The sequence below is a fragment of the Camelus ferus genome, chromosome 3 (genome assembly GCF_009834535.1).
Source record: "Camelus ferus isolate YT-003-E chromosome 3, BCGSAC_Cfer_1.0, whole genome shotgun sequence".
Classification (NCBI taxonomy): Eukaryota; Metazoa; Chordata; class Mammalia; order Artiodactyla; family Camelidae; genus Camelus; species Camelus ferus.
Genome location: NC_045698.1, coordinates 42,260,657 through 42,287,072, shown reverse-complemented (window position 1 = coordinate 42,287,072; position 26,416 = coordinate 42,260,657). Strand labels below are relative to the sequence as shown.

Below are 26,416 nucleotides of genomic sequence, written 5' to 3'. Positions count from 1 at the left end.
ATGATTCATTAGACTGTTCTGCCTGGTAAACTTCTGTTTCACCTCATAGACAGCCACTGTGATTTTCCTCCAAAGTTATTGTCATCTTTCCTTTTCATGAACCTCTCTCCTCAGAGTTACAAGTGTTTTCCCTCGTCTGCTCTATAGCAGGTAAGACAGATGCTGCGAATGATTGAGTCTCGGGCTTGTTACCCTTTCTCGCTACTATCAGCGGTGTAACATTTTGTCCTTTCTCTAATTAGCTCCAATCAATGTATTCGTGTCCCAAATTATTAGTCTCTTCTGTGAATACTTTCCTCTATCCATATCTTGAAACCGAGGTTAAGCATGCTATCAGTACAATAGGAAATTAAAAGAGAAAAAACAATAAATATAAAAGCTGTTTGAAGTTTCAGCCCATCATTCAAGGAGATCAGGATTCCTCTGACAAAGAGAATAACTTTCTCATTTTCTGTCTCTGTAGTTTTCCATCTCCATCAAGACCGCAAGGTATTTTCAAGCTCTTGCCAAAGTGACTATTACCTCCTGCTGGAAAACCTATGGATTCCTCCTCTTCTTACAAAGTTTCTTCTTAATATCTGCATTTATCTCAATCAGTATCTCACCCTCAAAAGCTCCTGAAAGTAAATGAAGCTGTTTTGCTGTTTCACAGTTGGAGCCCCTGGAGGCTGAGTCAGGACAAACACTTTCTGTCACGTGTGCCCCACCATTAAATCTTCTCTCTTCTCCGTTTTGGAACTTTTCAGGTCCAGGTAGTCACCTGTGCTAGTGCAATGCAGCAACAACATTATCTTCTGCATCCCTTTCTAGCAGCACTGGGCTTTGAGTCTGGACTGTGTTGGGGGCATTTATGGTGGTTTGCTAAGAACCTTCTTGTCTTCTTAGATTTCTTCCTCCAGTCGTACTCCATAATGCATAATCCCTAGTAGCAACATTGTCTTTATTTCCATGTCATATCCTTCTAGCCTGTGATTTAATAATCAACCTTTCTTTTGAGGAGATTCTTCTTCCAGCTCATTAGCCGGGTTTCTTTTCTATTCTTTTCTTTTTTATCTGTCTGCTAATCCTGACTTGACTGCAAGACCAAAGTATATATTTTTTCCTCCATGAGGTTTTTTTTTTTTTTTTAAATTGAAGTATAGTCAGTTACAGTGTGTCAATTTCTGGTGTACAGCATAATATCCCAGTCATGCATATATACATATGTTGGTTTTCATACTCTTTCACTATAGGTTACTACAAGATATTGAATATAGTTCCCTGTGTTATATGGAAGAAATTTTTTTAATCTATTTTATATATAGTAGTTAGTATTTGCAAATCTCTCAAAGTATATTTTTAATGTGATTCTTTTCCTTTTTGAGTCTGAGAAATCTTGATTCCTAGAGAGGGTTTTCAAGAGACAAACATTACTCAACTTTCTTAACTTTTGGATCCGAAATGTTTCCATGAGGTTTTCTCCACCTTCATTTAGGAGATGCTGTTACCCTCATGTTACCTGTTTATTTTTAAAATACACTAATCATGGTCTAAAGTCTTGAAATCTACAATGCTCATCAAAAACAGTCAAGAGAAAATTTAGAGAATAAATGGTGATTGTGTTGGGGGAAGTGAAGGGATTTTAAAATCTATCAACCTGTGGATATACTGCACAAATCCAAGTGTAATCCGAAATTTCACCCTCTAGTGACTAGGAATATCTCCTCTAACCCCTGAGACCTAAAGTCTGTACTGAAACGCAATAAAAAGTCCATCTCCTAATACCTTAAAACATCTCTGTGCTTAAACTCTGCTTTCATTTTTTTTTAATTGGTACTTGGAATGACACTGTTTTAAATAATCAAAAACTTACATCAGCTGTACTTGGACCAGCAGCTGTGGTCAAGCTGCTGTAAACTCACCAGTTCAAAAAGTCCCCATATTTCACTGTGATCCTTGATCCTATTAGCATTCCTTGGTGGTTTTTTTGGTTTAGTTTTTCTCCTGTGGTTTTTTGCTCAATGCCCCCATGAAAAGATTAGAGAACATGAAACATTTAGCCCTCCTATCACACTGGTGCTAACCAGTGGAATATAAACATAATGATAGTGGGTAGGGCTCAAAATATTGGCTTTATTAAAGGCTGGGGAACATCCTCAAACCTCAAAATACAGAGCTATAGAGTCAACAGTACTGAAAACTGCTGCTTGATTTAAAGCATGTGCTACCAGCTTTGCTCCCTTGACTTCTAGCTGTAAAGCTAAAAAAGCAGTCAAACTGGGTCTTCCAGCGGTTTCAAGGTCTGTTTGTTCTAGAGGTTTGCAAATTTGAGTTGCATCAGAATCACCTGGAGGGCTTGTTAGACCGCATTGCTGGGCCTTACCCCCAGGGATTTTGGTCCAGTAGGTCTGGGGCAGGAATGGAGAATTTGCATGTCTAACAAGTTCTCAGGTGATGCTAATGCAGCTGGTCTAGTGACCATACTCTGAAAACAGCTGATTTACTTTGTGAAAACTAGAAGGGTAAAGCTGATCAACCACCGCGCATGACAGCCATCCAAGCGAGAGACTTTTGAGTTACCTTTCCAATGCAGTAATCCCGTCCCTACCGCCCTACTCTCCGCCCTAGAAAACGTGGCCCCGTGGACATCAGATTCAGCCGATTTCACCCATCAGGAAGGTTATTCTTCCTCCTAGTAGCGGGAGCAAGGAAAGAGGATGGAACGAGAGGCCGCAAGTACGTGCTCAAAGTTTGCTGCTTTCTGAGGGATTTGTAGTTTTGTTGCCGTTTTGAGGAGGAGAGAGAGGTCAAGTAAAGGTTTCTCATGAACCGTGAAGAGCAGTGTTTAAAGTTTTGCTTCTTGAGGAATTAGTTGTGGGAGGAGAACAGAAGAACAGGCATTCCAGAGGAGCCTACAAGACTTTTTGAAGGAGCACAGGACTCTTACTTGTGTGTTTGGTGGGAAAATGTGTGATTCCAGAAGATTAGAGGGTTTGGAGACCACTGGATTACCCAAAAGTGAGTAAGGCTTCTGTACTTAAGGATCTTACACTGATGTTTATTAACTGTGTTATCTTGGGAAAGTCAGTTTCTTTAAACCTCTGTTTTCTCATCTGAGAAAATGGAATAACCTTCCTCTGAAAAGGCTGTTTGTGGATGTTAATGAAACAATTCTCTAAAATGCTGAGTACGTTGCTTGGTCTGTAATATACTTAGTAGGCATAGTGAGAGCTAGGGACATGTGAGAAATCAAACGCAAAAAGAGCTTTAAAGAGTGTATTAGTTTCCTATTGCTGATGTTGTAAGTTACCACAAATTTAGTGGGTTAAAACACCACATATTTATTATCTTATAGTTGGGTAGGTTAGAAGTTTGCTACAGGTCTCATTGGGATAAAAACAAGGTATCACAGGGCTGTGTTCCTTGATGAAGACTCTAAGGAAGAATTCATTTCCTTGCCATGTCCAGCTGCCCCTGTTTGTGGCTAATGGTCGTCTTTTTCGTCTCCAAAGCCAGCAACATAGCATCTCCATAATGCTGCTTTTTATCACCACATGTCTTTCTTTGACTTTACTTTTCTCCCTGCCATTGTGATTATATTGGTTTCATCCAGGTAATTCAGGATAAACTCATGATTTTAAGGTCAGCTGACTAGCATCCTTAGTTCAAACTGTAACCTTATTTGCCTTGAAGCCTAACATGCTAACAGGTTCTGGGACTAGGACATGGACGTCTCTGGAGCTGGGGGGCAGTATTCTGCTTTCCACGGGAGGGAAAGATCATTGTCATTGTGTCCCATGAATATGTTTGAGATACAAAGTTTTATTCATTTATTCATTTACCAGAATATATTAAGCATTTATATTTATTTCATTAACCACTGGAGGTACAGGATGAATAAGACTCTTCCTTAAAGGAGCCTGGAGTCCACTAGTGTTTTATAGATTCGTAAATAAGTGAAATAGTGGGAAATATTACAATGGTGGAGCTAAAAGAGGACTCAGCGAGGAAATGGTCCATTCTATTGTGAAGAGACTTGGGAGGACTTCAGGAAAGGGTAGATAGGAAAGATGCTTGATCCTGAAAAAAATTATGCACACATTAATGGGGAGGTAGAAAAATGTCCCAGACAAAAGATGGAGAGAGAGCACAATGACGTCCATATGGGGGCTGCCTGGAAAATTGCAAGTAATTCAGCAGAAAAGGAACATGCAGAGAGAAAAGGCTGGACAGTCGATAGAAATCAGAATCTCAGTCTGTCTACTGCTCTTTGGGCATAACCTTGCATTGCCTGCATTGTAGCACTTTGGCTTTATCTTAAAGCCAGTGGAGGACAATAGTGCTAATTAGAATGAAGCCAGATTACAGAAGCCCTTGGATTGCATGCTGAGGCTTCCTCCTGTTTGTGATGATCTCTCTCTCATCTGATTCAAATCATTTAATTACTGATCATCAACCATATGCCAGCCACATGATACTGCTTTTATCCTGGGGAGAAAGGAAAACACTATCTTTGACCTTGAGTATTGTCAAGAAGACAGAAAATATAATTATGGCTTATTGTGGTAAGTAATGGAAATGAAATGTCCATATGTGAATTGTGTTTGGGTACTCACCACTGTTAATATTTTTGAAAGCAGGGGCCTATGCAGAGCAGTTGCTTAGAAAATCAGTATTAACTCTTCCCTCTTCATTTGCCATAGCAATGGGAAATGGTTGCCATAGACAGCTTTGCATGTTTATTTATCTGGATATTTTTTAAAAGAAAATTCTTCAGTCACTGTCATTTTTTGGACTTTAATGTCTGTCTCAACACAGTTTCTTAGAAATTTCATGTACCTTTTCTTTTCTCTCCCTAAGATGTAACTTTGTAAGTTAATTTTCTTAACAGTAGCTTTGAGGGGAGGGTACAGCTCAGTGTTAGAGTGCATGCTTTGCATGCACAAGGTCCTGGGTTCAGTCCCCAGTACCTCCATTAAAAATAAATAAACCCAATTACCTTCTTCTCCCCCCCCAAAAAATAAACTGTAGCTTTGACACCCCTCTCCCAAAATTTAAAATAATGTAAAGTAGCTTTGAGAAGTGTAGTCTCCTTCAGCTGGGTTGCATTCTTAGGCTGCAATGCAAAAGATCTTAGGTATTTCTGTGTAATGTTAAAACAATATCAGAGCTCTGAACTCCCTCTTTTATCTGCCATCCCTAGAAGCTTCCTTCCTAGAACAGACCTACATTTGGACTTTTCAAGGAAAGCTGTTCATTCTCATATTCTTCTATGATGGACAGATGGGAGAAGGAGCAGACCTCATTGGTCCTCATAAACTATTATATAAAAGAACTCCTTTGGGTCAACTTCCGCTCCCTAGTCATTCACTTACATAGAGAGGACTCTGAGACCTTCCCAGGCTTTCTGCCTGGGTATCATCATCATCTTTGGTGACTTGACGGCTCACATAGACTGTCTACACAGTCCTTGAGCCTAGCAATACCCAGCTTCTTCAATGGCAGTGGTCATCCAGTCTCTCCCACCTCAGTCACATATCCCAAATGACTTACAGGAACTTTCCATCCCTAAAAATTCCCTTACCTCTAAATCTTAAATCTCTGTTTGCAGAAACCATGTTTTCTCTTTTGGGTCCATCATCCAGTGTCTCAATATATTTTTACCTCCTTTTCCCACTTAAGCTCATTTGCTTTTTGATACACAGCCTATTATATATACAGATATTTTTAAGAAAGAAACTTGATTGTAAAAACTATTGTAATACAGTTTTCCACCTGATTCTGGATCAGTTACATAACTTTCCATTTACTTATGTTTTTGCCTTGGTTTCTTGTATGCAAATAAAGAAATAGAAAGTGAAATCCTTAATGATTTCCTTCAAAGTCTGGTTAGGAAACAGTTTTAATAAATGGCTGGATTGCTGGCTTGGTTATCTTTCCCCTTAGTCCTGTGGAAAACAGTCATCTACACTTCTAGCTACAATAATATGATCAATGTGAAGAATATATGACTTGGGATCAAACTTGGGTTTGATGGTTGCATTTACCACTTATTATGAAATCCTGAACAATTTTACTTTTCTGAAGTTGCGTTTCCCTAGTAAAATCTGGGAAGACAATAGTTCTCCATTCTGTTGTGAAGGAATGATTAAGATAATCCCATAGAATGCATTTGATAACTCCTGGTACTTGGTGCAAGATTTTGAATTTGGTTTATGAGAGTAAAAATTTTTTTTACCTTTTCCTCCAAATACTTTGGTCCAAATACATTAATTGTGCAGAAATGTCCTACTGTTTCCAATACTTAGTAAAAAAGCTGTTTTGAAAATGCCATATTCTAGAAGGACAACTTATTCCTCCTTTAACAAAGAACTTATTTTTTTAGATAGTTACAATACAGCTTAGCTTACAGTTTGCAAAACTCTTACCTCATTTTGATCTCACTTTGAGGTCAGATAAAAAATATGGGTCCAAATTAAAATTTAGTCTGAGGTCACAGCACAGAGTGTGTGTATTATTTTATAGTGTTGAGATCTTGAGGGTTGTTCCTGACTCCTGGCATTATTTAGATAATAGGACAAGAGAATGATGGTAGAAATATTGCAAGCTAGAGACCCTCAGTCCTTTCCCTCTTGAAGACATCATTAATCGTCAGAGAGATGCTTTTGTTTACATATTTTAAACAAAGCTCTATTTGTCTACAAACTTGACAGAGATGTCTATTTAACACATTCTTGGAGTGAACAGCTTGTTTTGTGATAAGGGAAAGAATGGATCCCTTTTTTCCAAGCAAATAATGAATTTTATTACTTGACAGGTCTTCAGATTTCCTTTTCTCCTATCTCATTTTTCGTACCTGTAAATCAATAGTGGTTCAGATGAAGCAGCACTCTCCTTTCCCCTCCCGTTACCTCAGCCTGGCTTAGTCATTGCTAGAGCTGTCCCAGTGCTGGCGGTGGTTTGCATAAGCTGACATTCAAGTTGTGAGCTCAACTTCACAGCCCAGAAGCTGAGACTATTAACACCTGCACACAAACCCTGTCTTTATTCTAAATCTTATAGACTCCCTTACCTCCAGCTTCCTTGTTCTCTCTAAAAAAAAATTCTGTAAATATATACTTAATACTACTAGTACTAGGCAGAGATCACTTTGGAACTGAGGCTTCACAACTTTCCAGCTCTAGCTCCTGGGCAAATGATTTGTATCCCTCTCATCCTGTGCCCTCAACTTTACGTCTAATAGTAAGGACCATGAGACATTTTGTAAGAAATAGGCGAAATGTATATAAAGCATATGACACAAGTATTGATGCTACGGGGTGAATTTGAAAATATAGGCCAATATTTTTCTCCCCAGCTATCAGGAGTGAAGTAGGTACAGGGCATGGGTGTGTGGAGTAAGAAGGGGAAAGGAGAGTATTTGAAGAAGTGCTTTCATTACCATAAGCTTTCTGAGGGTAAGAAAAATTGGTACTCTTGCTGGTATGTTGGAAATTTCATTTATTTAGCATAGATATATGGAGGGCATTTTAGGTGTCTAGACTCTGGGGATATATCAGTGTACAAAACAGACAAGATTCCTACCCACATGGAACTTAAATTCTAATAGATTTAGAAATCCATATTACAGCGATCTCCCAAGAACAATTTAAATGAGATGAACAGCAAAAAGGTAAGTTATCGATACTGAAGGAAAGGGAGAGGCGAGTTTAGTCCCCAGCAGATGAGAGGTGCCAGTACAAGTCAAGAGACGAAGGGCAGCAGGAGTGCTGAGTGAGGGCAGGTGGAGGAAACTGCAGCCTAAAATATGCATGGGGAGGGCTACAGCCAAGGAGGAGCTGCAGGCCTGGGAAACAGCCCTGGCCAGGACCCCTGCTCAGTTCCCTCCAAGTTTTGAAAGGCTGGAGGCAAATGGCTGCCTGGCCATCATTACATAGAAGCAACGAGACAGGACCACATAGAAAGATCATTTTGGAGGAGGCACAGTAAGAAATTGTACCTGGAACCCAACGGTGAGACCTAGGTGATAGGACTTGCTAAAGATACTTTGCAACCATATAAATCACCATGCTGGAATTTCTGGATGATGAGTTTGTTTGAAGATATAAGAGGCTTCCCATAACCTTACTCTGGAAAAATGGTTATCACAGCATCCTCTGAGGACACAAGAGGTTGAAGAGAGAAGCCTCATCACCTCTTGTAGCCTTTGCTGAAAAGACTCTTCAAGCCTATCCCAGCAAAATATGACTTGTTTGTAAGGGCCAACTTTTAATCTATTCTCAAACCTAGTTCTCTATGCTATTCATTTCATTTGGGAACCAGAAATATTACATCTATTAAATCCAAGGACTGGAGTAGAGGGTAAGAAATGGAATGGAACAGAGGACTTAAACATCTGTTTGTAGAAGTCAGCTGGCCTTTCTCCTTTCCCTGCTGTTCTGCTGTCAGTTAAGGGTTTGCCCCCACGAGAAAAAAAGGAGGGCTCTTCTCTAAGAGTCTAAACAAGTGATCAAGAGAGAAGTAAGGCCTTCAGGGTGGGAGTCGGCACTCCCGAGCAACAGCCTGCATATACGGCATAAAGGGGTCGCCCAGAGAAGTCACAAAAACCCTGCCTGCTTATTTGAAAGTGGAAAAGGCCCCAACATACACAGCTCATGATCAGCATTTTTTTTTTTTACTAGCCCAATTCCTCATCAATGCACACTTTTTTTTTTAACCTTCTCTGGCTTTAATTGAGCATTTATGAGATTGAATTTTCCTTTCCCTTAATATATCAATCATACCTTTTAAAAAGATGGTTAATCTAGAGTTTCGAATATACATTTTAAACTAAGTCTACTTTAAAATAACACTATACTGCCTTACACGCAGTGCAGGAAACAGTATTCCCAATTCCTCAGTATCCTCTCTTAAAACATTGATGTCATTTATTTCACTTCTCCGTAAGGTATAATTATCCAATACATTGTGACTATTACTACTTTAAACAAATAGCTATCTTTTAAATCAGTTAAGGATAAGAGAATAATATATTTTATTTGACCTTCATTTTTCCTTTTATGACATTCTTCCTTTATGTAGATCCAAGTTTTCTGACTTAGATCATTTTCTTCCTTTGTCTCCTCTCTCCAGCCTTTGCAGATTTCCATCTCTCTGGAGCACCCACAGTGTGGTTGTGGATACACACCTATACACCTTCACACTTTAACTACATTGTGCCCTGCACTGTTCTTTGTTTCATGATGTAAGCCATGCTCCTCCAGCATGGTGGTGAACTCTCCAAGGCAGAGGTCCTTTCTTACCCATGTAGTGCTTGACACACAGGTGAGCATGTAAAAGACACTGGATTAACCCTGATTGATTATATCTAGTAGAAATATCACGTTATTGCAGTTTTTTTGTCGTTTGGATAGTGCAGGAGTGTTGACAGAATGTCTCCAGTGATTTTATTGTTCCCATTAGAGCGTCATTCCATGATATAGATGCTTCATGTGTGTAATTGTGACTATTTTAATGATACCTAATAAGAATTTCTGGGAGCAGCTGTTAATCTAAGCTTCAGAATTCACAAGGATGAAAATGTACATTGGGGATGATAAGAGGGAAACGATAGCCACTTCAGTCATCAACTCTTGGTGTTTGGAACAGGTCCTGCAACCTGCTGACACTTTGCCTTGTTGCTGAAAGGTGCTGTGATCAGGTAGAAGATAGAAGTAAGTCAACTTTTGCATTTTACATCTGTTCGCTTAAACTTATGCATTTCCTGGAAACTTTCATATAAGTTTGCAGAACAGAATTAGGAGGTATTTGAAAAAAAAAAAAAGATGTTGATTTCATCTGACTGACTTAATGCTCTCTGGATAACTGACTGGAGATTAAATACCAATGTTTAGATTGTACTTCTTTTTCATCTATTGTTACAACTGAGCATCATAATGTTGGCAGTTTTTTTCTATCATCTAGTGCCACTTGTTGAAGTATTTAATGATAGCCGTGATCTCTGAAGAATTTCATGAGCTGGGATGAGTGCCTGTCCCTTTGGTAGTGTTAAAGGGCATATGATAAAAAAGTGACTTCACAGTCTGGTCCTGCATAGCCCTGATGTTCCAAATTGTAGTCACATTAAGGAGAAATAGTTAACTTTTTATTGAATGGAGAGTGATGGGTGAAAAGTCACTTTAATTTTAGGTTGTTTTCTTTCAATATCTCAGGAGGAAATTAACTTTCTTAAACATGTGAGTTAGTGGAATTCATGGGCTTCTGTGCAATTCTTCATTTAGTGCCAACTCTGCTACTATCTGGTTTTGTATTTTACCCTGTTCAAGGCTTCATATTTGTATCTATGAAACTGGGGGGGGGGAGTGGGGAGGTAGTTTAGAATATTGTGATATGGAAAGTTTCCATTTTCAGCTAAATATTGTACCCCATGAGCACCCACTCTGTACCACATCACAATTGAACAACACTTGAGAATTTGAAAAACATTTTTTTTTTCATTTGCTTCTTCAGATAACTTCATTAAACAGTCAGGGTATATTTTATTATATCCATTTTACAGATAAGAAAACTAAGGATTGCCATTCACATTGGTCATAAATTGAGAGCAGTGCACAATCTTTAGAAGTGGGATAGACATGGTCTAGACACCTTAGTTCAAAGGGTGCAGGATCTAAGGCTAATTTTTCCCTTAAAAAAAATCTCCCCTTGAACAAAACCATTGACCCTTATTTCTATGGCTTCTAAATAAAGAAGAAAACCTTAGAATTTGGGTTATCCTAAGTACCAATGACAGTGTGACCCTTTTTGGGTTAAATCATTTGGCGTCTATGTTCGTCAGCGACAGGGGGCTGGGCTGGGGTGTGGTGATATGGAGAGCTTTATCCCTGTGGTTTGCTCTGCAGAAGTGGTTTGCCCAGTCAGAAGCTGAAATAACATGCTTGTGACAATAAATTGTGTTTCCACAAGGATCATAGGTTTGTGTTGGATGTTTAGAAATAAAGAGAACAAATCGGGCATTACTTACACCTTGAAATGAGAGGAGGGTAGTCTCTGGTGCCAAACTGATGGAATTCACATTCCACTTGCTACTTACCAGCTGTCTCACCTTGGAAGTCACTTAACCTCCATCTGCATCAGTATTGTCATCAGTAAAATGGGCATAAGAGTGTTAAAAAACCCAGAAAGTTATTATAAAGAGTGAGTTAATATGTATCAAGTTCTTATGTCATTGCCTAGTATACAGCATGTATTACATGGGTTTCCACTATTATAATAATAAGAGTTAATATTTATTGGCTGTTTCCTAGGTCATGCGTGAGTTCAGTGATTGCCATATATTACCTCATTTAACTCTGACTACTATCTCCGAGGTAGGGACTATTTTAATACTTTGTAAGGAAGAAAACTATGGAGAAGTTAAATAATTATCTCCAAATTCACACAGCCAGTAAGTGATAGCACATCTCTTAAAATTATGCCCTCAACTTCTATGCTAAAAATGGTTATTTTCTACTAGAAGTAGCTTAGAAATAGACAAAGTGAAAGTAAGAGAGCATGCTGGGCTTTTAGGCTGGCAGAAGTAACCTCTACATTGCAAACTTTGTCTTAAACGGTTTGTCTTAAACATTATCAATAAATGGTCGATATTATTGCTATAACCTCAGTCTATAGTATATGATTTCAGAAGAGTAACTTCTAGGTGTCCTTTTAAAAAAAACAGTGATTTCATTGTAACTGTACAGAATGAAAAAGAATGTTTAGCACTGACGATATATGATTTTAATGTTAAAAATGAGTTCTATTAGAATCAAAAGAAAATGTTGTCTCAGTATAGTACAGATGCCTGGAATAAATTTGGTTTGCAGTGAGGTGGGAAGATTCATCTATTTGTATTGATTCTTTCCACTGTGCGCCGCATGTTAAAATGCTTTACAATGACCAGTTGTTTTTCTTACATCTCTATAAGCTTAATATTTCCATCATCGTTTTAGCAAGAATGATGGTTCATTGAGAATGCAGATGTTTCAAAATTTAAGGGAGGCTAGTGTTCTAGAGAGTATAAGCTTTGAAAAATTTAGATCTAGATTTTAATCTGAATATTCCTGAGCAAATTACTTAAACTCTCTGAATCTGTTTCCTTATTCATAAAAAAAAAAAAAGAAAGAATTGCTTTAACTTCACTTAGAAAGCTGATGTCAAGCACAAATACTGTGCCAGGCACTCTATAATGTTCTAACAAAATCTACTGTTATTAAGACAGGTCTAGGTAATAAAGCAGTGTTTGAGGCAGAATTGCTGCTTCTTTAGAAAACCTCAGTGTTTCCTCTTAATGCCTTCAACTGATTGGATGAGGCCCATTCATTATGAATGACAATTTGCTTTACTTAAAGTCAACTGATTGTAAATGTTAATTATATTCCCAATTACCTTCACGGCAACATCTAGACTAATGTTTGCCCAAACAAGTGGGTTCCATAGTCTAGACACATTAAGTTTAGCCATCATACCATGAAACTCTTTTTCTGTGCTTGGTGTTAAGGGTCGCTGCGACACTGGTAAGTGTTCTGGTTGGCTATGTTATGCTATTAAGGTTGCCTTAAACCCATTCCTCAATCAACTGAGATAGGAAGATTATTATTGGAAAGTGAATCATAAGAAAAAGCACATTCTTTGGTGCTGGAATTCCTAGTGCTAACAGTCAGTAGCTGATAATTGGGCAAGAATGGCAGATACACTGACATGGGAGTGAAGCCTGGAAAAGTGTACCTTGATTCCTTCAAAGGTGCTTCTAGGGTCTTCTTAACTTTGCCACAGCTCAAAGCAGATTCCCTTTGGGATTGAACACTCTTCTCAGAAAAGTGTCCTTATTACTGTCAGGTGAAAGCATTTCCCTCAAGTTAAGCACGTTGAACTCCCTATTTTGCCAGAATGATAGAATTACTTCCCCCTTAGCAACTGCTGTGACTGCCTCATTTCCCAGGAAACGCTGGCTGCGGTGCAGGTGACAGACCATCAGTTGCTTATTTGAGTCACATCTGAGATGTAGCTGGTACTTTGGACGGAAGTGTGGGAGTTATCCACTCTCCATTTCTGATGTAACCACTGAAGGCATCCCTCCAAAGGAGATAATAACAATACTGCCTTTGTGAAATGAGAGTCTAATGGAGTACCATATGTTACCTGTTCTGAGTATTCAGCCTACATGCTCAGCGGGCTCAGTGCCATCTCTTTGGAGGTACATATTCTTGAAAGAAAATTAACACTTGCTGGCCACCCAAGTCCTGTAGAAAACTATTGTCAGATATTTGAGACTAGGTGTTCTACTCAGAAAGGAGGGCATCTGTGGTGGTAGAGGTTGATTTGGGGCCAGTATATAGCATCTTTATTTTCTTACAGTAACTTTTCTATAGGCAGATTAATCTAGGAGACCATAAGCCTGTGTGTATATGTTTGAATCTTTCCCAAATAAAAACCTGCACCTGCAGGATAATAGAGTTCAGACACTGGTATGTGGACATTGTTCTGCCCATGTGGACTCGCTCTGTCTGCAAAGACCTTTATGAGGAAATGGTCCCTTTGCTATTTGGGGAGAAAATTCCCACTGAAGTGCTTCATCTCCAAATTCATCCCTTTTATTCTGCTGAGGACTGACAGATGGCCACTGTGGAGTGGTTGCATAGACTAGCTGCTGAATATGACACTCGTACAAACGACCCTTAGTGAGAGCACCTCCCCTCTCCACAGAGGTGTAGACAGGACCCATTAGGGATGACAAGCTGCTGAAGGGAGGCCAACGTCCTGGGCCTGTGAGCGTGCTGCTGCGGCTTGAGAGGGTGGTGGGCCACTGCCTGCCCAGGGGCTCCACAAGGGTGCTGTGATCACAATGGCTTTGGATGTAGCCTGAAAGATGCTTCTGCAAACACTTCCTGACACCATTTGTGATACCCTTACCATGTCGTATTGAAGGGGGGCGGGTAAGGCTCTGAGGAGATGGTTTCAAGTTCAGAGGTATTGAAAATGAAATAAAAGTTTTATTCCCCACTGTATTTCGTGCACAGCCATCAGCTTGAATTTGGCTGGCTTTCTCCTTGCTTGCTTGTCTTGTTTGTCCTCTGTCTTGAGGGATGTAGAGAGAAGAGCTGCTTCAGCTGCCTTGGGGACAAAAGATGTCTGATGATACAGAAGGCAGATGGGGGAGGTATGTGGTGATGCTGTCTACAACGTCCCCCATGGAAAAGTGGCTTTCAGCTAAATAGAAGATATATGAACCCTAATGTCTATTTTAAAATATTAAAGAAGAACGAAATTTTGCCCCTGGAAGCAGCATGAATGGACTTGGAGGGCATTATGTTAAGTGAAGTAAGTCAGACAGAGAAAGACAGATACTGTACGATACCACTTACACGTAGGATCTAAAAAATACAACAAACTAGTGAATATAACAAACAGACTCAGAGATACAGAGAACAAACTAGTGGTAACCAGTGGGGGAGGGACAGGCTATTGGGGGTAAGATCGACTCAGAGATGTATTGTGTAACATAGGGAATATAACCAATATTTTTTAGTGACTGTAAATAAAAAGTAACCTTTAAAATAGTATAAACTTTTAAAAAATTAAAAAAAACAAGTAGTTGAAATACATGCACAAGAATACCATGAGGCAGTTTAGCCAAGGACAATAGACTAGCTGGTTAACCTGATCAACAAGTTTAGTTTGTTGCCATTAAGTACATGCATTGCTGTCTATCACATTTTTAAAAGAATGTGTATTAAGACAATGAAAATGAAAAAATGTGAAGAATCTCTGGGGCACCTGGAATAAAATTTGAAAATATAAATAAATAATGACCATCAAAGTCTTAACTTTGTTTTAAAACTTGAAGGATAAAAAAGCAACAAAACAAAAGAACATTTTGCTTATTGGCAGATCTGTTATCTGTGAGACACTGGAAGACATGCATTCCTCTGCCTACCTCATCTTTTTAGTGCAGTCATTTATTCTGACATTCTCAGACTAATCAGAGAATCCGATCTTTGTCACAAGAGAAAACAAATGTTAACTCCACCTCTAGAGAGAGACAGCTTGGTACAAAAATATCCAGGCTTTTCTCATGGGTCAGGGTTTCATCATTTACTTTAATCCTTCTGTGATACTCATACCTGCAGACTGACGTGGCTGAATGTGAAATTTCGAAGGGAATACTTTGGTTCTTGGAAAGATTTCTATCTGGTGGTCCAGTACCTCAGTTACTTTTTCAAACGCTTCCAAGGGATGTAGCTATGTGAAGGTGGTAATAGCAAGGGCCCCTGCACTATAGAATTTTGATAAGTTTTCCAAATTTGTATTTGTTCCCTTGTAGCATATTATCTTCTATCCAAATTTGAGCAGCTACCCGTGAGGTTTATAGTCTTGTCTGTGGTGTCTTCCTTTCTTGAAGCCCCTCTAGATGTCTCTGTGATTATCAGTTGAGTTTTCATTTTAACAAATACCTGTTGATGTCCTTCATAATTTTGCTAGTTTTTTTCCTTCTTTGAGAAAAGACCTTTATTTCATCTACAATTAGACAACATAATTAGGAAGCCTTCTCCAACAACTGCTGAAATAATAATTGGCAGTTGAGACATTTGTGGAGAGAGTGGTGGACATGGGAGTGGCAGACATGTGACTAGAACATCATGCCCTGTTGCATAAGCTCATACCCTAAAGTTCATAGAAAAATCAAAATAATCACAGTCAGCGCACCAGGAACAGTAATGCTTTCATCGTGTAGAGGTCAATGATATATAATAAACTCTGTAATCTCTGCGTGAAACCTGAGTGCATGTGTTCCCCGAACCCTTGCCTTTGTTTAAAAACTGCAGTTAGTCTGTCACAGTACTAAATTTCTGAAAAATCTATAGTATTCTTTGATACATGTAATAATTTTCTCATATATCCACTAGAATTTTATTTGCCTAAATCTTAATATCTGGTCAAGAAATAGTAGACTAACTTCCCACTGTTAGGTACAGAAAGTTAGGCCTTAGTTCAAAAGCTTTCTGTATTTTATTGTCAGGCAAAGGTGCTGAACACTTTTTCTGGCTGAAGTGCGTTGAACTAACCATATGCCTTTCATCTGAGTGTCTTAGTGCCCTCTATGTATTTTCTCGTTTAGACACATGACTGCCTTAGGAGATAGGAGGAGAGTAACAACAGTCCTTTGTAGATAAAGATTTGGAATATAGAGGATTTGAAGCCATGTGAAATAGTCTGGGAGAGATGGTAATAGAAGCTAGGATTCCTACACAACACTGAAGAATGGCTGGAATATTTTTTACTTACTGGGTACACAGACTTTCCTTGGTTCTAGACGTACTGAGGGCCTTTTGGGCTATCAACTATGTGAGGATGATTTCAGTCATTCATAAATGTTCAGCTTGAATTCCTGAGCTCAGGCAGACTACAGGCATTATAAGGCTCTCAATACCCACCCCTAGTCCCCACCCCCAGCAAAGACCTTAGCTTTTTCAGACACCAAAACTATTTATGCCTTAATTGCCTTTAGGAAGTCAAGAGAAATCAAAGCAATCTCTGCCTCCCAATGCAGCGATCTCCTCTGAAACCAAAGTTCTGTTTTTTGAGCACCTATGTTTCTATTCTTTATTTCTCATGCAGTTCAGTGATTCTTACTGTTTCATCACTGTACTGCTCACCTTCCATAGCAAAAAAATCATGAACTATGTTCAAATACAGTTTAACTTCCTCCATCTTTAATATCTTTATATTATTCAGTGGTGTGCTGGTAAATATTTAGCAACATGTGCTCTGAAAAGAGACGTGTGTTGTATATACACATAAGCTTTTAAAATATTTTACTAATATAAAGAATGTGTAGCATATTGTTTATAAATAATACACAATGCTCTTTATTATAAATGCTGTATAGCCAGTTCATTTGCACAGAATATTTTCACTGATTTTTGGCTCAACTCTTGTATCAATAACCAACCAGTTGTTGCAAATGGATGTAATTTCAACACGAATGCTGGTTGATATTTTCATTTGGATTGAGGGGTAAGGTGAAAGTGAAACAATGAAGGCACGTGTCAGAGTCATGCTCATTTTCCCATGACATGGGTGACTTCTTGGCTGAATCAGATAGTGGTTTCAAATACCATGAGAATATTTTTATCAGATTTTATTTTATTGCTACTCGCAATAAAATGTCAACAGATATGACAAAATTTTATGTTTAATCTGCATTATTTTCACCATTATTTCCTTAAATCTAAACCAGGATTTGGCAGACTTTTTCTTGAAGAGCCAGTTAGTAAATATTTCAGATTTATTGTCACATAGTTTTTGTGGTAATTCCTCAACTCTTACAATAGTAGAACTATAGACATTACCACTGAATATTGGCCGTCTTCTTGTAAGACTTTACAAAAACAGGCAGCAAATGGGCAATAGTTTGTCTTGATAATTGACAAAACAGTAAATCAAACCTTGATCTGTTAGCATTTACCAGTTTCTGTGGTGTAAAAACTCAATCACAGTCAATTTCAAGCTCCCAGTGTGTTGTTACTGAACATGGATTTGGGAAGGGATGTTCAGTAACATGCCATTGTGCAATATGTCCACCATATAGACACAATGGGTGGAAATAAAATCAAAAGTATGGATAATAAAATGTGTATTTATTAGGAAATAAGGGATTTGAGTATTTATTACCTTTGGTTTTAATATTACTGACTTAATTGTAAAGTCATATAGTCTGATGTTTTTCTCTTTTTTAATTGGAATATAGTCAGTTTATAATGTGTCAATTTCTGGTGTACAGCACAATGCTTCAGTCATACATGAACATACATATATTCATTTTCATATTTTTCACCATATGTTACTACAAGATATCAAATATAGTCTGCTGTGCTATACAGCATGAACTTGTTTGTTCTGTGTATATATATATATCAGTACCAGCAAATCTCTAATTTTTAATAATTATGTTTGATAAGCAGCTTTCAAAATTTCTAAAAAAAATGTAATTGTGTCTTGCAAACTGGTATGAAGGTTCTACTCACCACTTCTTTTCCTGGCACATTTCCCATTGGAGTTTATTATTTCATACTCAAGGAACTGTGAAGCAGGACCCATAAATTCATTCCATAGACATTTCATTAACTATCTATTTGTGTCAGACACTCTTAACTCTCCTCTGTTACTTTTTGATGTATTTTCTTCAACTCTCCTGAGAAACGTCTTCATGTTTGAAGCTTGGTCTTGATCTACTTGGCCACTGACTGTCAATCTGTTAAATTCACTGATTTCATATCTCATAGTCCTTTGCCATCCCTTGAGTGATTTCAGGTGCCATGGAGGATTCTATTAACGTTCTAAGTAATGTAGTTTCTTTAATTCCAGTGGCCTTTACTACTATTCTAACAACATATTTCCATATATATATTTCCTAAACTTACCTCAATGACCAGCTTAATATCTTGAACTCTGATATCTTACTTTGTGAATTGAACTATAAACTGTGTTATCTTCCTAATGCTATGACTTTTAATTCCCTTTTTTCATTCGAGTATAGTTGATATATAATATTTTATAGTTTCAAGTGTACAATAATTTTATAGGTTGTACTTCATTAAAGTAATTATAAAATATTGGCTATATTCTCTGTACTGTATAATATATCCTGTAGCTTATTTATATTATACATAGTAGTTTGCACCCTTTAATCCTCTACCCCATCTTGCCCTTCCCTTCTTCCCACTCCCCACTAGTAATGAGTAGTTTATTCTCCATATCTCTGAGTCTGTTCCTGGTTTTTTTACATTCATTCATTTTTTTTTAGAGTCCACATATAAGTGATAACATACAGTATTTGTCTTTCTCCATCTGCCAATTTTCACTAAAATAACACCTCCAAGTCCATACATGTTGTTGAAAAAGGCAAAATTTCATTCTTTTCCATGTCTGTGTAGTATTTTATTGTGTGTGTGTATACACACACACACACACACACACACACACCCCACATCTTTATCCTTTCATTTCTTGGTAGGCTCTTAGGTTGCTTCCATATCATGGCTATTGTAAACAATGCTGCTATGAACATTAGAGTGCATGTATCTTTTTTTACTAAAGTTTTCCTTTTCTTTGGATATACACCCAGGAGTGGAATTGCTGGATAATATGGTAATTCTAATTTTAGTTTTTGAGGAACCTCTATACTGTGTTCTACAGTGGCTGTACCAATTTACATTTTTGCCAACAGGATACAAGAATTCCTTTTTCTCTACGTCCTCACTGATGCTTGTTATTTGTGGTCTTTTTGAGGCTAGCCATTCTGACAGGTGTAAAGTAATGTCTCATCGTGGCTCTGATTTGCATTTCCCTGATTAGCAATATTGAGCATCTTTTCACATGCCTTTTGGCCATCTGTGTATCTTGGGAAAAGTGTCTATTGAGGTATTCTGCTCATTTGTTCAACTCAAGTTGTTTGGGTTTTTTTTTTTTTTTTGTATATATTGAAGTGTATGAGCTATTTTTATGTTTTGGATATTAATCCCTTACTGGTCATGTTATTCACAAATATTTTCTCCTATTCAGTAGATTGCTTTTTTGTTTTGTTGATGGTTTCCTTTGCTGCAAAACTTTTAACTTTAATTAGGCTTGTTTATTTTCGCTTTTTTTTTTTTTTTTTTTTTTTTTTTGCCTGAGGAGACAGATCCAAAAAACTGCTGTGATTTGTATCAAAGAGTGTTCTACCCATTTTTTCTTCTGTGAGTTTCATGGTTTCCCACTTTGGCCAGTACTGTACTGTCTGATGACTGTAGCTTAGTAGTACAGTCTGAAGTCAGGGAGTGTGATACCTTTAGCTTTGTTTTTTTCTCAGTATTGCTTCAGCTATTCAGGGTCTTTTGTGATTCCATATTAATTTTAAAACTGTTACAGTTCTGTAAAAATGTCATGATTGTTTTGATAGGGATTACTTTAAATTTGTAGATAGCTTTGGGTAGTATGGTCATTTTAATCATAGCAATTTTTTTTCAATGCAAGAGCATGGAATGTCTTTCCTTTTTTTTGTATCATCTTCAATTTCCTTCATCAGTGTTTAATAATCTTCAGAGTATAAGTCTTTTACATCCTTAGTTAAGTTTATTCCTAGGTATTTTATTCTTTCTGATGCAATTTTAAAGGGAATTGTTTTCTTGCTTTCTTTCTGATTGATTATTATTACGGTATAGAAAAGCAGCAGATTTCTGTTTATTAATCTTGTATCCTGCAACTTTAGTGAATTAATTTATTAGTTAGAATGGTTTTTATATGATGTCTTTAGGGTTTCCTATACATAGTATCAAATACAAATAGTGAAACTTTTACTTCTCTTCCAATTTGGATGCCTTTCCTTCCTTCTTCCCTCCCTTCCTCCCTTCTGTCTAATTGCTATGACTAGGCCTTCTAATACTATGTTAAAAAGAAATGGTGACAGGGGCATCTTTGTCTTGTTTCTGATTTTAGAGGAAAGGTTTTCAGCTTTTCACTATTGAGTATAATCTTACTGTGCATTTGTCATAAATGTCCTTTGTTATGTTGAGATATATTCCCTCTATACTCATTTGGTAAGAATTTTTATCATAAATGGATACTGAATTTTGTCAGATGTTTTTTCTGCATCCATTGAAGTGATCGTGTGATTTTTATTCTTTGTGTTGTTAATGTGATCGAAAGCCTTTGCCATATATTTGTCTTTACTAGTAGAATTTTTCCTTTCCTATGACTTCTTACTTCTTATTGTAGCCTTTTCTTTTCCACTTAAGACCATTTAACAGTTCTTTTAGGGTCAGTTTAATGTTGTTCGGCTCTTAGTTTTTGCTTGTCTGAGAAGTGTTTTTATTTTGTTTTGTTTTTGTTTCTAATCTCTCCTTCAATTCTGAATGATAATCTTGCTTGGTAGGGCATCCTAGGTTGTATGTTTTCCCCATTCAGTACCTTAAATATATTGTGTCACTCACTTCTGGCGTGCAAAGTTTCTGCAGATAAATCAGCTGAAAGCCTTATGAGGGATCCCCTGTATGTGCCTTTTTTATTTTTCTCTTACTGCCTTCAGAATTCTCTCCTTAACTTTTTTCCAGTTTTAATTATGATTTGTCTTGGTGTGAGTCTCTTTCAGTTTATCTTGTTTGGAACTCTGTGCTTCCTGTACCTGGATAAGCTGTTACCTTCTTCAAGTTAAGGGAGTTCTCAGATACAATTTTATTAAATACACTTTCAACACTTTGCTCACTCTTCTTTTTTAGGGACCCATATAATGCAAATGTTAGTATGCTTGATGTTGTCCTACAGGTCCCTTAAACTGTCCTTATTTCTTATTTGTTTTTCTTTTTGCTATTCTGACTGGGTGATTTCCTTTATACTATTTTCTAGATCACTTAGACATTCCTCTGTATCTCCTAGTCTGCTATTAATTCCTTCTTGAGTATTTTTCATTTCAGTTATTGTATCCTTAAAGAGCTTACTGATTCTTTGTTATATTCTCTAGTTTCTTGTTAAAATTCTCACTGTTTATCCATTTTTGCCCTGGTTCAGTTACCATTCTTACTGCTAATGCTTTCAACTCTATCTGGTGAATTATTTATCTTGGTTTGTTGTTTTTTTTCAGGTTTTTTTCCTTGTTCATTCATTTGAAACAAATCCCTCTGTCTTCTCATTTTAACTTTTTCTGTCTCTATGAAATTAGGTTATAGGGTTAACTATCCCAAGGAATTTTCTTGTGTAGGTGATTCTATGCAGTCTGAGTGTACCTAGTGGCTTTAGTGGGAGAGCTGGATCCAAAGTAAGCACAGTTCCTGTCTCCCCTCAGGGCTTGCTGGCAGCTGTCACCTTGGTAGGAGGTAGGGCTGGATATGGAAGGGCTAGAGCCACAGCCAGGCGTGAGCAGGAGCCTCTCTCCTAAGCTCAGTGGTTGTCACTGCCCTATTGGAGGTGGGGCAGGGTTGGATCCCAAGGTGCTGGAGCAGCATGCCTAATGGTCTGGTCCAGGCTAGTTCCTTTCCCTCTAAGAATATGGTCACTCCCCTTCCAGCTAGAACATCTTTGCTCCAGAGGGGAGCAGCACTGGAACAAGAGGGGCCTCAGCATTCTCCTGTAGTGGGCTGGAATGCACACTGTAGTGGTCCTGGCATGCCAGTCAGAGATCAAAATAGCTTCTGATTCACTACCTCTGCTTGTGCCTGCAGTGGCCACCCTCACCTCTTTATGATTCATTGTCAGGTCCAAGCTGGCTCCAGCTCCCACAATGGCACACTCCCCTCAGCAACAGGAACTTTTGCCCTAGTGGAGATCTGTGCCGGAGCTAGAGGGGTTGGAGCAGGAGCCTGGCACATCCAGGGCATGCACTGAGGCAGTCACAGGAAACTGGCCAGAGCCCTGGGAAGTTTCATTCTGCTTCCTCCGCCTTGTTCCAGGGAGTAAGCAAGCATGTGCACACTCTTTAGGAGAGAAGTCTAGGTTTTTGGTAGCCCTCCTGAAAGCCCCGCTGGTTTTCAGTCCACCTAAGGGGACCCATCTTCCTGGTGTCAGAGCCCAGACACCAGGCCTTCGCATAATGTGGTTCCAGCTGCTCACTCCCCAGGGAGGATCTCTGAGCCCATGTAATCCCCCTCCTCTTCTGTGTCCCCGCCTAGGGAATGTGAGTCCTGACCTGAGTGCTTCATTTCTTTTCCTACCTGGCTCCATCTCAGTCTTTCTTTACAGCTACTTGATTGTATGAGTCCTTCTGCTTGTCTGGTTTGTTTTCAGTGGGAATTGGTCCACATGTCGATGTTTCTTCAGTGTGTTCGTAGTGGGAGGTTAGCCCAGCATCTTCCTTCTCAACCATTTTGCCCTCCTCCCTGACATCTAGTTTTCAATCACATTGAAACAGGAAGTGCTTGATATTCTTCTTTTGATCAGTCTCTTTTAATTTAACCTTATTACGCATCATGGGCCACTGGCATCATTTCGAGCAGTATCATCAGTGTGTTTAACAGGTCATCTTACTGGTTTACTGACATACTGGAAAACCACAGTGCTGGGTTCATATAACATTGTTTTCTTTTCTTTTTCCTATACCTCTGCTAATGATCACAGGTAATGAGTGATATCAAAATGTATGCATTTTCTTTTTAGGCACTCACTCTGCTTTGTCATCTAATTACTTATTTATTATAATTCACTCTGTTTCCCATTTCATATAGCCAGTATTTCAAATCTGAACCTCTATTCTCAAGTAAATGATTCCATCCCTGCCTGTGCCAACCCTAAGCTGGCAGACTTGCTGTTACTAAAGGCCTGGTTAGTTGGGTTGGTGTGCCAGAGCACAAGTTGATACCTTGGAACAGTTTTCTTGGAAGAGAACTAAATTCTGAATTTCATGGCCTAAGTAGGTTCAAGAGGATATGAGGAGCAAAGTCTTGAGGAATATGAAGTAATAAATGGGCTGAGAGCCACCTTTCCCCCTGGGAGTTTTTCGTGGCCTGCTTGTTTTCACTCTGAAAACACTTCCTGAGCAATTACATTTATACCTTTAGCTACAACCTAAAGGCTGATCACATATTAATCTTTACTTTCAATTCGTATTTCTCTCAGGCTTTCAAATTTTATTTGTTGACTACACATATTCAGCTGCAATTTCCAAAAACAAAATAAACTTGTCTGTTTTAAAAACTGTGTTTATGCATTTCTACCTGTCCTGAGGCTTCACTTTCTTATGAATTTCTTGTCTTGATGTTGACAAGGCAGACACTTGGGAGCACCCTTGACTCCTCTTTCTCCCTTATTTGCCCATGTGCATAGGTTTCCAATTCGAGAAAACTGCACCTTCTAAAGTTTTTCATCTGTCTTTCCTTTGCAGCATATTTGCCTCTCCTTTAGTTGAAAAACTTCCATCTTCACATTCTAGTTAATAATCAAACTACTCTCATCTACTCCAGTAATTCTTTTCTCTGTTGTTACCAAAGTGATAGCTCAACATTGCAAGTTCAGATTTCCTTTTAATAATACCTTGCAGATTATTCAAACCTGCCAAGAGGGCTCAGCCCTGCCTTCTTAACCTCAATTCTTTCTACTCCCTTTTATTCTTAGTTTCTGAGGATCAATTCTTTTATGATTTTTCACATTTTCATATGGGCCATACCTTAATGAGAAAAAAAAAAAACATTTAAAGCAAGTAACAAATAGATACAGTACCCTGACTAAGACCCAAAGTGTGTATTAGGTTAAAAAGTAGGGGTTCCTTCTCCATGGCTCTTGAATTCTAGTCTATGAGGTAGACATAATACTGTTTCCATTTTTTTCTCCCATTTTAAAAAGTGAGGCCAAAATTTTAATCTCAGGGGGAAAGAAAGGCAGTAAGTAGGTGGTAGAAGAGACTAATGGTGATATAGTGCATTTTGAGATAGTTCCAGTTGTAACTGAGATGTATAAATACAGGTGGAGCCCTGGAAACGGAGCATCATGGGAGTTATCAGACAACTAGCTATTAGACTAGGAGGGAGATGCTGCCCACATAAAACAGAGGTGACGTAAGTGGAGCCTTCTAGACAGAAAACTGCATCAGGATCTGAACATATTAAATCTGCTTAAGGATCAGAAAAGGAAATTACATAGCTACAAAGTAGGCTGATAGCAGGACCAAAGGTAGTCCAAATATACTGAGAATAAATAAGAAAAAAAAGGGACATTATTAAAAAGTTATTTCATATTAAGAGAAAAAGAATAACATTTTAAAGCCCAAAGAAAAAGCATTCTTCTGAAAATCATCACCTAGAGCCTCTGAGAAATTTGGCAATTGTACCTGCACACAAGAAGACACAGTATTTTTTTTTAAAAGGAACAAAAAATGAGCTGAGAGGGACAGGCATTATCAAGATAAACTGCAAAATGAGATGGCTGATGTGTGTAAGAACTGTTGCAAATAATTTAAAATTCACTTTAAGGGCAGTGAAGAGTAGACATGTCTCTGAAGAAAACCAAATTATTAATGTGAGGGCAGAAAATCTCCACACTCTTCCAGAGGGAAAGGTCATTTAGATGAAGATGACAAGAGAGAAGTTCACAGAATTGAAAAAGAGAAAATGAAAACTCAGTTTTCTTATGGCGTGTGCTTGTGAAGGGAGCCCAAAACAAAAGAAAGAGTAAACAGTCATGTGGAGTAGATGGTAATTTTCTTATGACGGAATAAAGCAAAAGAACTAACCATACTTCAGTACATTCTGGTAAGTTTTGAACCTGAAGAACATATATACGTATTTTATATATATATATATATATGTATATATATATGTGTGTATATATACATATATATAATCTACAAGTGTTGAGACAGAAGGAGAAAAACACATCACTTACCAGGGCAATTGGTGGCACTGAGGGAGGGCTTAGAGAAGTTTAGCTCCCACCCACCACCCCAATAATCTCCAATCAAATAAAGACAAAATAAAGACAAAAATTTAAAAAAAGCTTGTATTGGCCACCGTGGTTTTAAGTCCCCAAGCACCCACCTCCACATCTACTAGATTTCTATACCTAGTGCTTCCCTCCTGTGAAACATTCTGAAGCCAACACTCTCACAGACATAACTGACAAAATGAAAAAGGGAACCAAAAATTAATGAAGGATGGGGACCACGCTATAGAAAAAGCACTGAAGGTGAATGCTGACAAACATGCACTGAGTTTCTTCTACAGATATTAAGTGCCTCTCACATGAAAGTGACCATACTAGGAACTAAGGATATAATGACCAAAAAGCAAGGCCTCTGTTCTCATGGAGGAAACAGATAATTAAAAAACATAGGGGGACTCTATTCTAATGTTCTTAAATATGGGACATCTGCATGTTTCCAAGAAAACTTAATAAAGACATTGCAAAGTGCTACAAAGTTGATATTTATACAGTCTGACCTCCATGTATACAGGTTCCTCATCTGCAGATACGGAGGGCCAACTGTACTAGCCATTTAATATAAAGCACTTGAGCATCTGTGGATTTTGGTATCTGCGGGAGGTCTGGAACCAATTCCCCATAGTTACCAAGGGGACAACTGTGCTTTGCATATCCTTTGCTTTCAAGATTCTTTTCTAAGATGTACATGATTTGGTCTCTAGGGGGAAGAAACACCAGAAGCTGCAGCAGGTGCAAATAAGAACCTGTTGTTTCCCCACAGCTTTGCAAAAGGAAAGGGGAGAGAGAAGAACTGCAAAAACTCGATCCTGACCAAATTTACTTGTCAGGAGATAGAAAACAAACAGTAGTTTTACAGGCTGCATGCAGAGTGGGATAGAGAGAAGGCTGGAGTGGCTTAGAGAGTCAGCTCCACAGTCTGGAGGAGGGGATATTCACTTGGTCATTCTGGGAAGTTCCTGAAATTCTCCCGAGACTGTTCTCTGAAGGCATATTGCTC

General features: G+C 38.2%; 1 long non-coding RNA gene across 1 annotated transcript in view; it reads left to right on the top strand.

The window, feature by feature from the left end:
* The first annotated feature begins 2,695 nt into the window (after positions 1-2,695).
* The window catches only part of LOC116661280, a 132,758-nt gene continuing 109,037 nt past the window's right edge, over positions 2,696-26,416 (top strand). The window contains exons 1-2 of the long non-coding RNA XR_004317105.1: positions 2,696-2,997; positions 9,628-9,692. This is a non-coding gene — a long non-coding RNA (uncharacterized LOC116661280). The remainder of the gene's footprint in view (positions 2,998-9,627; positions 9,693-26,416) is intronic.